Raw genomic sequence first — 13,199 nt, 5'->3', positions numbered from 1 at the left:
TTATACTGTTACATTACTTATGATACTGTTCGGAGATGGGGGCTGAAGGGGCAGGTGGCTCCATCCTGGTAGAGGTGGGACTGGGTTCCCGACGGCCCCCGACTGTTACTTTGTGGTGGAGCGACAGGGCAGGTTGAGACCACCTAGGAGAGAGGTGGGCTTGGCCCTAGTCGGCGTTCGCGGATACTTAACACGCTTAACGAGATCTTGGTATTTGATCTGAGTCTGCCTACTGGCCTATACGCACTAACCATCTTCACGGGGACAGTTATGGGCACTCGACGTCGTGGTATCAGCCGAAGCCTTCGTGACGTCAGCGACTGAGCGGCGCGCGCCGGATTGGACCGTAAGCCTGCTCTTGTATTAAGGGGGCTAGTTCTGCTTCCGGCCGCGTTCGCAACGTGCAGGTGTGCAAAGGGCGATGGGCCCAGACCCCTGCGCCATAGGATTTAGACCGGCGTGCTGACCTCTCTGTTGTGCCTAGGTAGGACGGCGACGTGTTGATCTTCCGAGGCCGGGCATGACCCAGAAAAGTGTGTCCAGACAAAGGGGATCGAGCGTGTTGGGAAATGTGGTGCACCCCTGCAGGGAAGTTTATCTATTCGAATAGTCATGATCTTCGGTAACAGGACGACTTGGAGTTGTACCTTGACCTTATGAAAACTAGAACCGGTTACTTAATAAAACACATCCTTCCATGTGCCAGATACAACCGGTGATCGCTCTCTCACAGGGCAACGAGGGGAGGATCATCGGTTAGGATTATGCTACATGATGCTACTTGGTGAACTTACCATCTACTCTCTTCTCATGCTGCAAGATGGAGGTGGCAAGAAGCGTAGTCTTCGACAGGACTAGCTACCCCCTCTTATTCCGGCATTCTGCAGTTCAGTCCACATATGATAGCCTTATTCCTTTTGATACCAATGCATACATATGTAGTGTAGCTCCTTGCTTGCGAGTACTTTGGATGAGTACTCATGGTTGCTTTGCTCCCTCTTTTCTCCCTTTCTATACCCGATTGCTGCGACCAGACGATGGAGCCGCGGAGCCAGACGCCACTGTCGATGACGACTACTACTACTCGGGAGGTGCCTACTACTATGAGCAGCCCGCTGACGATGACCAGGAATAGTTTAGGAGGATCCCAGGCAGGAGGCCCGCGCCTCTTTCGATCTGTATCCCAGTTTTGCTAGCCTTCTTAAGGCAAACTTGTTTAACTTATGTCTGTACTCAGGTATTGTTGCTTTCGCTGACTCGTCTATGATCGCGCACTTGTATTCGAGCCCTTGAGGCCACTGGCTTGTAATATGATGCTTGTATGACTTATTTTATTTGTAGAGTTGTGTTGTGATATCTTCCTGTGAGTCCCTGATCTTGATCGTACACATTTGCGTGTATGATTAGTGTATGATTGAATCGGGGGTGTCACATCTTTAGTATCGACTAATGTTTGACAGATGCCGTGCTGTCCGTATTACTCTCCCTGCTCATGCTTTCTTTAATTATCAGGCAAGAGGAGGATATACTATTACCAAAGAGGAGGCAGATGAGTACGAGAGGAGAGAGGAGGCCGCCCGTCGCCACGCTGCAGCTCAGCAGGCGATAGCTGCTGCATCACAGTATGACCCCAACAACTATTATTATGGATATCAGCCAGGCCAGCCGTGGCCATAGACAAACTTAGGCCAAAAGCCTAAGCTTGGGGGAGTACATATTTCCCACCGACATTACATTCATGTTCACACACTCATTGCTAGATGTCGGTGCTCATACTTTTTCATTGTATCATCCATGCTAGTTTATTTTCCTTTTTATGCTTTCTTCTTGTGTGGTTAATAAACCTTAAGAAAAACCAAAAAAATTAGTTGTAGTTTTTAATCAGTTTAATTTCCATGCTTGTAGTAGTAATTAAAAAGAAAACCCAAAAATATTTCCTGTTCTTCTTTTTCTTGTTGGGAGCTTTCCCATTTAAATAGTTTTATTTCTTTTCTTTTCTTTGGGGGTCAATAGGAGAAGACCATAATTAAATTGTTGAAGTGGCTCTTATATGCATTATTGTTGATCTGACAAAAGAGCCCGTATTGCCTTGTCTTCTCGTGTTTATTGAATGCCTGCAGATTCCAACTTAGTCCGATGCACGTGCACTATTATTATTATTCACATCGTTCGGTCGTGCAAGTGAAAGGCAATTATGACGATATATGATGGACTGACTGAGATGAGAAAAGCTGGTATGAACTCGACCTCTTTTGTTTTTGTAAATATGATTAGTTCATCGTTCTTGATTCGGCCTATTATGAATAAACATGTTTGCAATGACAACTAGAGATCATAGTTTCTTGTGCCATGCTTGATTAGCTATGAGTTATAATGGTTTACCTTGTGTGGCAACATGCTATTAAAATGGTTATGATGTGGTATGATAGGGTGGTATCCTCCTCTGAATGATTTAAGTGACTTGACTTGGCACATGTTCACGCATGTAGTTGAAACAAAACAACATAGCCTTCACGATATTTATGTTCATGGTGGATTATATCCTACTCATGCTTGCATTCAATGTTGATTAATTTTAATGCATGTTCATGACTGTTCTCGCTCTCTAGCTGGTCGCTTTCCAGTCTTTTGCTAGCCTTCACTTGTACTAAGCGGGAATACTGCTTGTGCATCCAAACTCCATAAACCCCAAAGTTATTCCACATGATTCCACTATACCTACCTATATATGGTATATACCCGCCGTTCCAAGTAAATTTGTATGTGCCTAACTCTAAACCTTCAAATAAATATCCTGTTTTGTATGCTCGAATAGCTCATGTATCAACTAGGGCTGTCTGTATCTTCCATGTTAGGCAGGTTATTCTCAAGAGGACTAGACTCCGCTCCTCACTCACGAGATAAATGGCTGGTCACCGGGATGCCTAGTCCCATGCTTTATGCAAACTAAATCAAAATAATTGCAAACAAAACTCCCCTGGGACTCTTGTTAGTTGGAGGCACTCGTTGTTTCGAGCAAGCCATGGATTGATGCTTGTGGTGGAAGGGGGAGCATAAACTTTACCATTCTGTTTGGGAACCGCCTATAATGTGTGTAGCATGGAAGATATCGCCATCTCTTCGTTGTTATGTTGACAATGAAAGTATACCGCTCAAAATATTATTCACCTCTATTTCAAAACCGAGCTCTGGCACCTCTACAAATCCCTGCTTCCCTCTGCGAAGGGCCTATCTATTTACTTTTATGCCGAGTCATCATCCTCTTATTAAAAAGCACCAGTTGGAGAGCACTGCTGTCATTTCCATTCATTATTGTTAGTTTACATTGAGTATGACTTGACTGGATCTCTTTTACCATGAATTACAATGTATAGTCAGTCCTTGGTCTTTAAAGGTGCTCTGCATTTATGTTTTGCGGTCTCAGAAAGGGCTAGCAAGATACCATCTTGTTATATCATATTATGATTGTTTTGAGAAAGTGTTGTCATCCGAGTTTTATTATTATGGCTCGCTAGTTGATTATGCTATTGATATGAGTAACTTGAGACCTATGCGTTATTGCGAATATGGTTAGTTATAATCTTTGCTAAAAACTTGAATGCTGGCTTTACATATTTACAACAACAAGAGCAAACAGAGTTTGTAAAAGTTTTTCTTTATCACTTTTAGTTTGTCAACTGAATTGCTTGAGGACAAGCAAAGGTTTAAGTTTGGGGGAGTTGATACGTCTCCAACGTATCTACTTTTCCAAACACTTTTGCCCTTGTTTTGGACTCTAACTTGCATGATTTGAATGGAACTAACCCGGACTGACGCTGTTTTTAGCAGAATTACCATGGTGTTATTTATGTGCAGGAGCAAACGTTCTCGGAATGACCTGAAACTTCACGGAGATACTTTTCAGAAAATAAGAAAAATACCTGCCAAAGATGAAGGCCAGGGGGCCAACCACCTTGCCATGAGGGTGGGGGGCGCGCCTGCCCCCTAGGGCGCGCCCCCTACCTCGTGGGCCCCCTGTTGCCTCTCCGACTCCAACTCCACCTCCATATATTGAGTTTCAGGGAGAAAAAAATCAGAGAGAAGAAATCATCGCGTTTTACGATACAGAGTCGCTGCCAAGCACTAAAACCTCTCGGGAGGGCTGATCTGGAGTTCGTTAGGGGCTCCAGAGAGGGGAATCCGTCGCCATCGTCATCATCAACCATCCTCCATCACCAATTTCATGATGCTCACCGCCTTGCGTGAGTAATTCCATCATAGGCTTGCTGGACGGTGATGGGTTGTATGAGATTTATCATGTAATCGAGTTAGTTTTGTTAGGGTTTGATCCCTAGTATCCACTATGTTCTAAGATTGATGTTGCTATGACTTTGCTATGCTTAATGCTTGTCACTAGGGCCCGAGTGCCATGATTTTAGATATGAAGATACTATGTTTTCATCAATATATGAGAGTTCTTGATCCTATCTTGCAAGTCTATAGTCACTTATTATGTGTTACGATCCGTTAACCCCGAAGTGACAATAATCAGGATACTTACCGGTGATGACCGTAGTTTGAGGAGTTCATGTATTCACTATGTGTTAATGCTTTGGTCCGGTACTCTATTAAAAGGAGGCCTTAATATCCCTTAGTTTCCATTAGGACCCCGCTGCCACAGGAGGGTAGGACAAAAGATGTCATGCAAGTTCTTTTCCATAAGCACATATGACTATATTCGGAATACATGCCTACATTACATTGATGAATTGGAGCTAGTTCTGTGTCACCCTAGGTTATGACTGTTACATGATGAACCGCATCCGGCATAATTCTCTATCACCAATCCATTGCCTACGAGCTTTCCATATGTTGTTCTTCGCTTATTTACTTTTCCGTTGCTATTGTTACAATCACTACAAAATACCAAAAACATTACTTTTATTATCATTACCTTTTGCTACCGTTACCACTACTATCATATTACTTTGCTACTAAACACTTTGCTGCAGATATTAAGTTTCCAGGTGTGGTTGAATTGACAACTCAGCTGCTAATACTTGAGAATATTGTTTGGCTCCCCTTGTATCGAATCAATAAATTTGGGTTGAATACTCTACCCTCGAAAACTGTTGCGATCCCCTATACTTGTGGGTTATCAGCGGCAAGTACTGCAGCGGACATCCAGACGAGATAGAGAAATAAACCGAACAACCACCACCCTAAGAGCATAAAGCGGGTTGTGGGGAATTTGCACACGGTCGTGTGACACCAACAGATGGTGTCATGTGCCGAGCTCAGAAGGAGGCCGCCATGAATGGCCACTTCAACGACCTCTATCAGCAGGTACCATCACACACATCTCCAAGTAGACCGCTACCTGCATCTTCCAAACCCAATCAACACCGTAATAGATTGATGTCATCTGCAACATGTTCCACCAAAAGCTACTAATAACTGAAATGTCAGTATATCTCTACTTCTAAAGGGGGAGTTGAAAGCACAAGTGCTCCCTGGGTGGTTTTGGTAATTAATGTCAACATATCTCTTGTTGGACTAACACTTTTACCTAGTATGTTTCAGATAAGTTCAACAATGGAGTGGCATGGACTAGAGGATGTGGAACCCCTTCAAGATGCTAAGGATAAAGGATTGGCTCAAGCTTCAAGATCAAGACTCTACATTTTCTATTTTAGTGATCCAAGATCACATTGAGTCTATAGGAAAAGCCAATACTATCAAGAGGGGATGAGGTGTTGCTTAATGGCTTGCTTGCTCAAAGTGCTTAGTGATATGCTCCAAAACCCTCAACTACTTTCCCACATCCACATATGACCTAAACCAAAAGTCAAACTCGGCCCCACCGATTCTATCTATCCGGCGCCACCGAGTTTCAGATGTCATAACCACTGCCACAAACCCTAGCAAATCGGTTTCATCGATAGGGATCTCGATGTCACCGAGATGGGATTGTAATCTCTCTGTGTATGTCCATTACCAAGATTGGTCTCACCGAGTTTGAGCAATCGATACTACCGAGATTACAATGCAAACTCTCTGGTTAGCTTATTACCAAAATCGGTCCCATCGAGTTTGTGTAATCGGTCTCACCGAGTTTACCTGACCAACTCTCTGGTTAGCTTATTACCAAAATCGGTCCCACCGAGTTTGTGTAATCGGTCACACCGAGATTACGTTATGCCCTAACCCTAACCATATCGGTCCTACCGAGTTGCATCTCAGTCCCACCAAAAATCCTAACGGTCACTAGGTTTGCTGAATCGGTTTGACCGAGTTTAACCATTCGGTCCCACCGAGTTTGGCAAATTGTGTGTAATGGTTAGATTTTGTGTGGAGGCTATATATACCCCTCCACCCACTCTTCATTCATGGAGAGAGCCATCAGAACATACCTACACTTCTAATACACATTTTCTGAGAGAGAACCATCTACACTTGTGTTGAGGTCAAGATATTCCATTCCAACCATATGAATCTTGATCTCTAGCCTTCCCCAAGTTGCTTTCCACTCAAATCTTCTTTCCACCAAATCCAAATCCTGTGAGAGAGATTTGAGTGTTGGGGAGACTATCATTTGAAGCACAAGAGCAAGGAGTTCATCATCAACACACCATTTGTTACTTCTTGGAGAGTGGTGTCTCCTAGATTGGCTAGGTGTCACTTGGGAGCCTCCAACAAGATTATGGAGTTGAACCAAGGAGTTTGTAAGGGCAAGGAGATCGCCTACTTCGTGAAGATCTACCGCTAGTGAGGCAAGTCTTTCGTGGGCGACGGCCGTGATGGAATAGACAAGGTTGCTTCTTCGTGGACCCTTCATGGGTGGAGCCCTCCGTGGACTCGCGCAACCGTTACCCTCCGTGGGTTGAAGTCTCCATCAACGTGGATGTACGATAGCACCACCTATCGGAACCACGACAAAAACATCCGTGTCTCCAATTGTGTTTGAATACTCCAAACCCTTCTCTTTACATTCTTGCAAGTTGCATGCTTTACTTTCCGCTGCTCATATACTCATTGCATGCTTGCTTGATATGTATTGTGTTTTTTAAACTTGTGCTTAAACTCCACTTAAACTTAAGAATATTAAAAACTGCAACTTTTGGCACTTATGGTCTAATCACCCCCCCCCTCTAGACACCTCTTCTCGATCCTTTCAATTGGTATCAGAGCTTTGGTCTCCATTGCCTTGGTTTAAACACCATTGGAGGAAGATGGATGTGTCTACTTTGGGGAGTCTTAGACATAGAGTGCCTATTCTTGATGGAGAGTATTTTCATGAGTGGAAAAATGAAATGCTTGAGATTTTCAATGAATATCATTTGAACAAGTACATTACTAGCCCTTGTGCACCTCATGTTGATCCTTTGCACCCTACCCTAGATGAAGATATTGACATGATTCGCAATCTTAGAACTGTTGAGCTCATCATTAGAGGCTTGCCTAGAAACTTGATTAGATGTTTGCCTACTCTCAAGTGTGCCTACACCATATGGAAATTTCTTGAGGAACTCTTTCCTAATTACTCCTTGAAAGATCTAGATAAAATCCTCCATAAGTCTATTGCTTTGATTAAGATGAGTTCCAATGATCCCAAATTTGGTGACTGCTTATTTGAGCTTACTAATCTTACGAGTGCCAAAGGAGATGTTGGAATCATTAGCAATATCATTTCCAGAGCTATTAGAGTTCATAAAGATAACTATAGAAATGATCATTTATCTAATGAATTGCCCTCTCTAGGAATTGATCAATCACAAGATGATGTTGAACATGAATACTCGGATGATGATGATGATGATGATGATGATAGTGACTATGATCTCGATGATGCGATGAGACACTTTGGTCTTATGGCAAATCTTCGCGGCTACATGGCTGGAGTAAAGGAATGGGTCCTTGATAGTGGATGTATTGGTCATATGACTGGAGATAAAGACATGTTCCGTGAGCTTGCTGAAAATGACGGCCCTCGAAAGTATGTCACTTGTGGTGATAATTCAAAGGGTAAGGTGGTTGGCCTTGGTAAGGTGGCCATCTCACATGATAGCTCCATACAAAATTTCATGCTCGTTGAATCTCTTGGCTACAACTTACTTTCAGTATCTAGACTTGCTGATTTCGGTTTCAATGTCCTATTTACTAAAATAGACTGCCAAGTGTTTCGTAGAGATAATCATAAAATGGTCTTTACCGGTATACGTAGAGGAGATCTTTACATTATTGATTTCACTAAAAAGGCTCAACCTAAAACTTGCTTAATTGCCAAATCTTCTAAAGGCTGGTTGTGGCATAGAAGACTAGGTCATGTTGGTATGCGAAATCTTGATAAGCTTATTAAAGGTGATCATATCCTTGGAATAAAAGATGTCATATTTGACAAGGATAGACTTTGTAGTGCTTGTCAAGCAGGGAAACAAGTTGGAGGAAGTCACCGCGTGAAGAACATCATGACCACAAGAAGACCACTCGAGCTACTTCACATGGATCTCTTTGGTCCCAATGCCTACAAGAGTCTCGGTGGTAACTCATTTGGTCTAGTCATAGTTGATGATTTTTCAAGATTTACGTGGGTGTTCTTTCTTGATGACAAATTGCAGGTCCAAAAGATCTTCAAAAACTTCGCTAGGAAGGCCCAAAATCAGTTTGACGTGAAGATCAAGAAGGTTCGGAGCGACAATGGAACGGAGTTCAAGAACGCAAATGTGGACACCTTTCTTGACGAAGAAGGGATTTCACACGAGTTCTCGGCTACGTACACACCTCAACAAAATGGAGTTGTTGAAAGGAAGAACCGGACTCTTATCGAGATGGCAAGAACGATGCTTGATGAGTACAAAACGCCAAAGCACTTTTGGGCGGAAGCGGTTGAGACAGCTTGTCATGCAACAAATCACTTGTATCTTCACAAGCTACTCGGCAAGATGGCATACGAGCTCCTCACCGGTAATAAACCCCAAGTTGGATACTTTCGAGTATTCGGCTCAAAGTGCTACATTCTTGATAAGCATCATCGTTCTAAATTTGCTCCTAAATCTCATGAATGTTTCCTACTTGGTTATGGCTCAAACTCTCACACTTACCGTGTCTACAACAACTTCACCTGAAAGGTTGAAGAGATGGTAGATGTGAAGTTTGATGAATCTAACGGCTCTCAAGTAGAGCAATTGCCAATTGATGTAGGAGACAAAGATCCTTCGGAAGCAATTCAAGACTTGTCCATTGGCAAGATTCGTCCAACGGAAGTGAAGGAGAGTACCTCGTCCGTCCAAGTGGAAGCTTCTACCTCATGACAAGGTGAACCAAGAGTTGATACGGAAGAATCCACAAGTGGGACACGCCAAGATGAAGAAAACGAGGAAGCGCACCAAGATGAACATCAACAACCTCCTTCTCCACCATGACAAGAGAACAACAACGTCAACAATGAAGAAGGCCAAGAAGAAGCACAAGATGAAGAGGATGTTCCACCCCGACCCAAGCAAAAGCTTTCACGAGTTCGAGCAAGAATTGCTAAGGATCATCCAGTTGAGCAAATCTACAATGATATCCAAACCGGGAGAATCACTCGCTCTAAAACTCGTTTAGCTAACTTTTGTGAACATTACTCATTCATCTCTAGCATTTAACCTATGAAGGTTGAAGAAGCATTGGAGGATCCGGATTGGATAAATGCTATGCATGAAGAGCTACACAATTTTGAGAGAAATCAAGTGTGGACATTGGTCGAGAAGCCCGACAACAACCACAACATCATTGGTACCAAATGGGTGTTTCGCAACAAGCAAGATGAAGATGGACAAGTGGTTCGCAACAAAGCATGTCTCGTCGCCCAAGGCTACACACAAGTTGAAGGTATGGACTATGGTGAGACATATGCTCCCGTTGCTAGACTTGAGTCCATTCGCATCTTACTTGCTTATGCTAATCACCATGATATCACCTTGTACCAAATGGACATAAAAAGTGCTGTTCTAAATGGCAAAATCGAGGAGGAAGTTTATGTTAAGCAACCTCCCGGCTTCGTCAATCCTAAGAAACCTAATCATGTTTACAAACTTCACAAAGCCCTTTATGGTCTTAAACAAGCTCCTAGAGCATGGTATAAATGCTTGACCAAGTTCTTTATTGAAAAAGGCTTTGAAATTGGTAAAATTGATTCTACTCTTTTTACTAAAAGGGTTAATGGAGAACTATTTGTGTTCCAAATTTATGTTGATGATATCATATTTCGTTCAACTAACCCTCATTTTAGTGAGAAGTTTGGAAAGCTAATGTCGGAGAAGTTTGAGATGTCTATGATGAGTGAACTCAAATTCTTTCTCGGTTTGCAAATCAAGCAAACTAAGGAAGGTACCTTTGTCTCTCAAACGAAGTACACCAAGGACTTATTCAAGAAGTTCAATATGCAAGAATGCAAAGGTATGACTACACCCATGCCTACTAGTGGACATATTGATTTGACCAAAGATGGTGAACCGGTTGATCAAAAGGTTTATCGCTCTATGATTGGTTCATTGTTATATCTATGTGCCTCTCGTCCCTATATTATGCTAAGTGTGTGCATGTGTGCACGATATCAAGCTGCTCCTAAAGAGTGTCATCTTAAGGCTGTGAAAAGGATAGTGAGATACCTAATCCATACACCAAATTTTGGAATTTGGTATCCTAAGAGGTCCTCTTTTGATCTTGTTGGCTACTCCGATTCAGACTATGCCGGAGACAAGGTTGATAGAAAATCTACTTCAGGTACTTGTCAATTCCTTAGTAGATCTCTTGTGTCTTGGTCTTCCAAGAAACAAAACTCGGTATCCTTATCCACCGCCGAAGCGTAATACATTGCCGCTGGTTCATGTTGCGCTCAATTACTTTGGACGACCCAAACTCTTAAAGATTATGGGATATATGTGAAACATGTTCCATTGCTATGTGACAATGAAAGTGCTATTAAGATTTCTCACAATCCCGTGCAACATTCTCGAACTAAGAATATTGAAATTCGTCATCATTTCATTTGAGATCATGTTGCCAAAGGGGACATTAACCTTAAGCATGTTCGCACTGATAAGCAATTAGCGGATATATTCACTAAACCTCTTTATGAGAAAGTGTTTTGCAGGTTGAGAGGTGAATTGAACATCATTGATGCTTCAAACTTGGAGTAGGAACTCCATTTGATACATGCGGGGCATGAGCCTATGACTAATCCTCGATATTTCTCTTATGATGCTATTCATATGTCTTGGATATATTTGTACCTTGCATGGTATCTAACCCGTGTAGGTACTTGGATGAATCTAAATCTATGAGATTGCCACACACTCACATCTTGAGCAATTTCTACATCACCAAGTCTCTACACAATGGTGGTTGAAGACAAGGAAGCACGAAACCATTCAAACATATCCTTTGGCAAATTCTATGTTGAGTCTCATGATTGTCATTTTGGATACACAAGTGCTCTTCCTTGCAAAGCTAACCCATGTAGGTAGATGAACTCAAACTCCAAGTGGTGCTCCCAACTCTTGATGAACTACATCAACCTTGAAGAACCCACACAAGTTCAACTACATGATCAAGATCAACACCACCACCCAAGGTATGTTATTCCATCTTAGAGAAGCTTTACTCCAAGTCATGAGCCAAAACAACTCGACAAGATGTGAATACATCAAGATGCTTAAACGAAAAATGGTAACCCCATTTTGAGCTTAAACGATGAGTATGACCTATGATCAAGTGCTCTCACTTGACTCCTAAGTCAATATACTCTAACATAGGTGACTTTGTCACCGACCATTTCTAGATGAAGCTCTCTAGTGTTTCTCCGTGCTTTTGCATTTGCATATTTGTTTCCCCTTTCAAAAAAACCTCATCTAGAACTTTAAGTTTCTTTTCTTTCCTTTTTGTTATGCATTTTCTGCATCTAATTCATTGCAAATCTTTTAGTAAATTCCTTGCATATCCTTGTGAGATCTTACTTGTCTAGTGAGCTGAGGTGACAAGTGGTTTCACTCTGATGAACTCGGTCACACCGGTTTGTTCTCTTCGGCCCAACCGAAATCTTTCGGTGCAACCGAAGCACACAACTCGGAGTCACCGATTCCATCACAGGAAAACCAACTTGCCACTTATTCCTGATTTCTGTTTGCTCCAGCTCCACTCAATGATTCTTGTCCTCTACCAGCATCATATTAGACATGCTGCTTTGCTCTGTAACTCAAGGACCAACCCATTTGTATCACATGTCCAGAACCCTTCTTGGAAATTGATGTCAAAGGGGGGGAGAGAGATCACATCAAAGCTTAATCCTTCCTATAGGGGGAGAAAGAGAGAATACTTAGGGGGAGAGAGTTTCTCAACTAGGAGAAAGTAATATCATCAAAGACCCCAGATGCTTGGTGTTCAAGAGGAGAGATGTCACATGTCTTTAAGAGGGGAAAGACATGTTTGGTTGCTTGCTTTAGCTCAAGCTCTGTTGTTTCCTTTTTTGTTGCTCTGATTTTCTGTTCCCTATCTTCTCCCAATATCCCATGCAGATTCAGGGGGAGCAAGACATCTAAGGGAAGGAAATCTCTGATTTTATTGCACATCTTTACCTTTGGGGACATGTCTATATCCAATGTGGTACTTAGTACTCACTCTACGTGTCATCCCAGTCTTGGTTCTCTTGTGGTTTCTCTTGCTTGCTCTGGTCAGTAGGTGTATCTGTGTTATTTAACCTTGTTTGCGTAGGTTCATCTCATCCTACGCCAACTCAAGACCACAAGGTAAGAATATGCATCACAGTCATGTGAATGAGAAGTTCTTGCTGATGTACATACTGTTTGCAAGAAGCACTCATGAGCATGAAGGTACATTTCTCACATTCACATCATTTGCTCTAATGCATATAGCCAAGATACATGTAACACATTGCTTACTCTGTCATGTTTACGCATTCACATGCTCCTATATTCAATATTCACATGATTGCATACATGTAGGGGGAGCCTATGCATGTTACATGTCTTCCCAAAGCTTTACTTGCTATTCTCTATACCTTTATCTAAAGCTTTGATGTATGTTGTCATCAATTACCAAAAAGGGGGAGATTGAAAGCACAAGTTCTCCCTAGGTGGTTTTGGTAATTAATGTTAACATATCTCTTGTTGGACTAACACTTTTACCTAGAATGTTTCATATAAGTTCAACAATGGAGT

This window comes from Triticum dicoccoides, chromosome 6A (assembly GCF_002162155.2).
Source record: "Triticum dicoccoides isolate Atlit2015 ecotype Zavitan chromosome 6A, WEW_v2.0, whole genome shotgun sequence".
NCBI classification, from domain to species: Eukaryota; Viridiplantae; Streptophyta; class Magnoliopsida; order Poales; family Poaceae; genus Triticum; species Triticum dicoccoides.
This window is presented reverse-complemented; position numbering follows the sequence as displayed.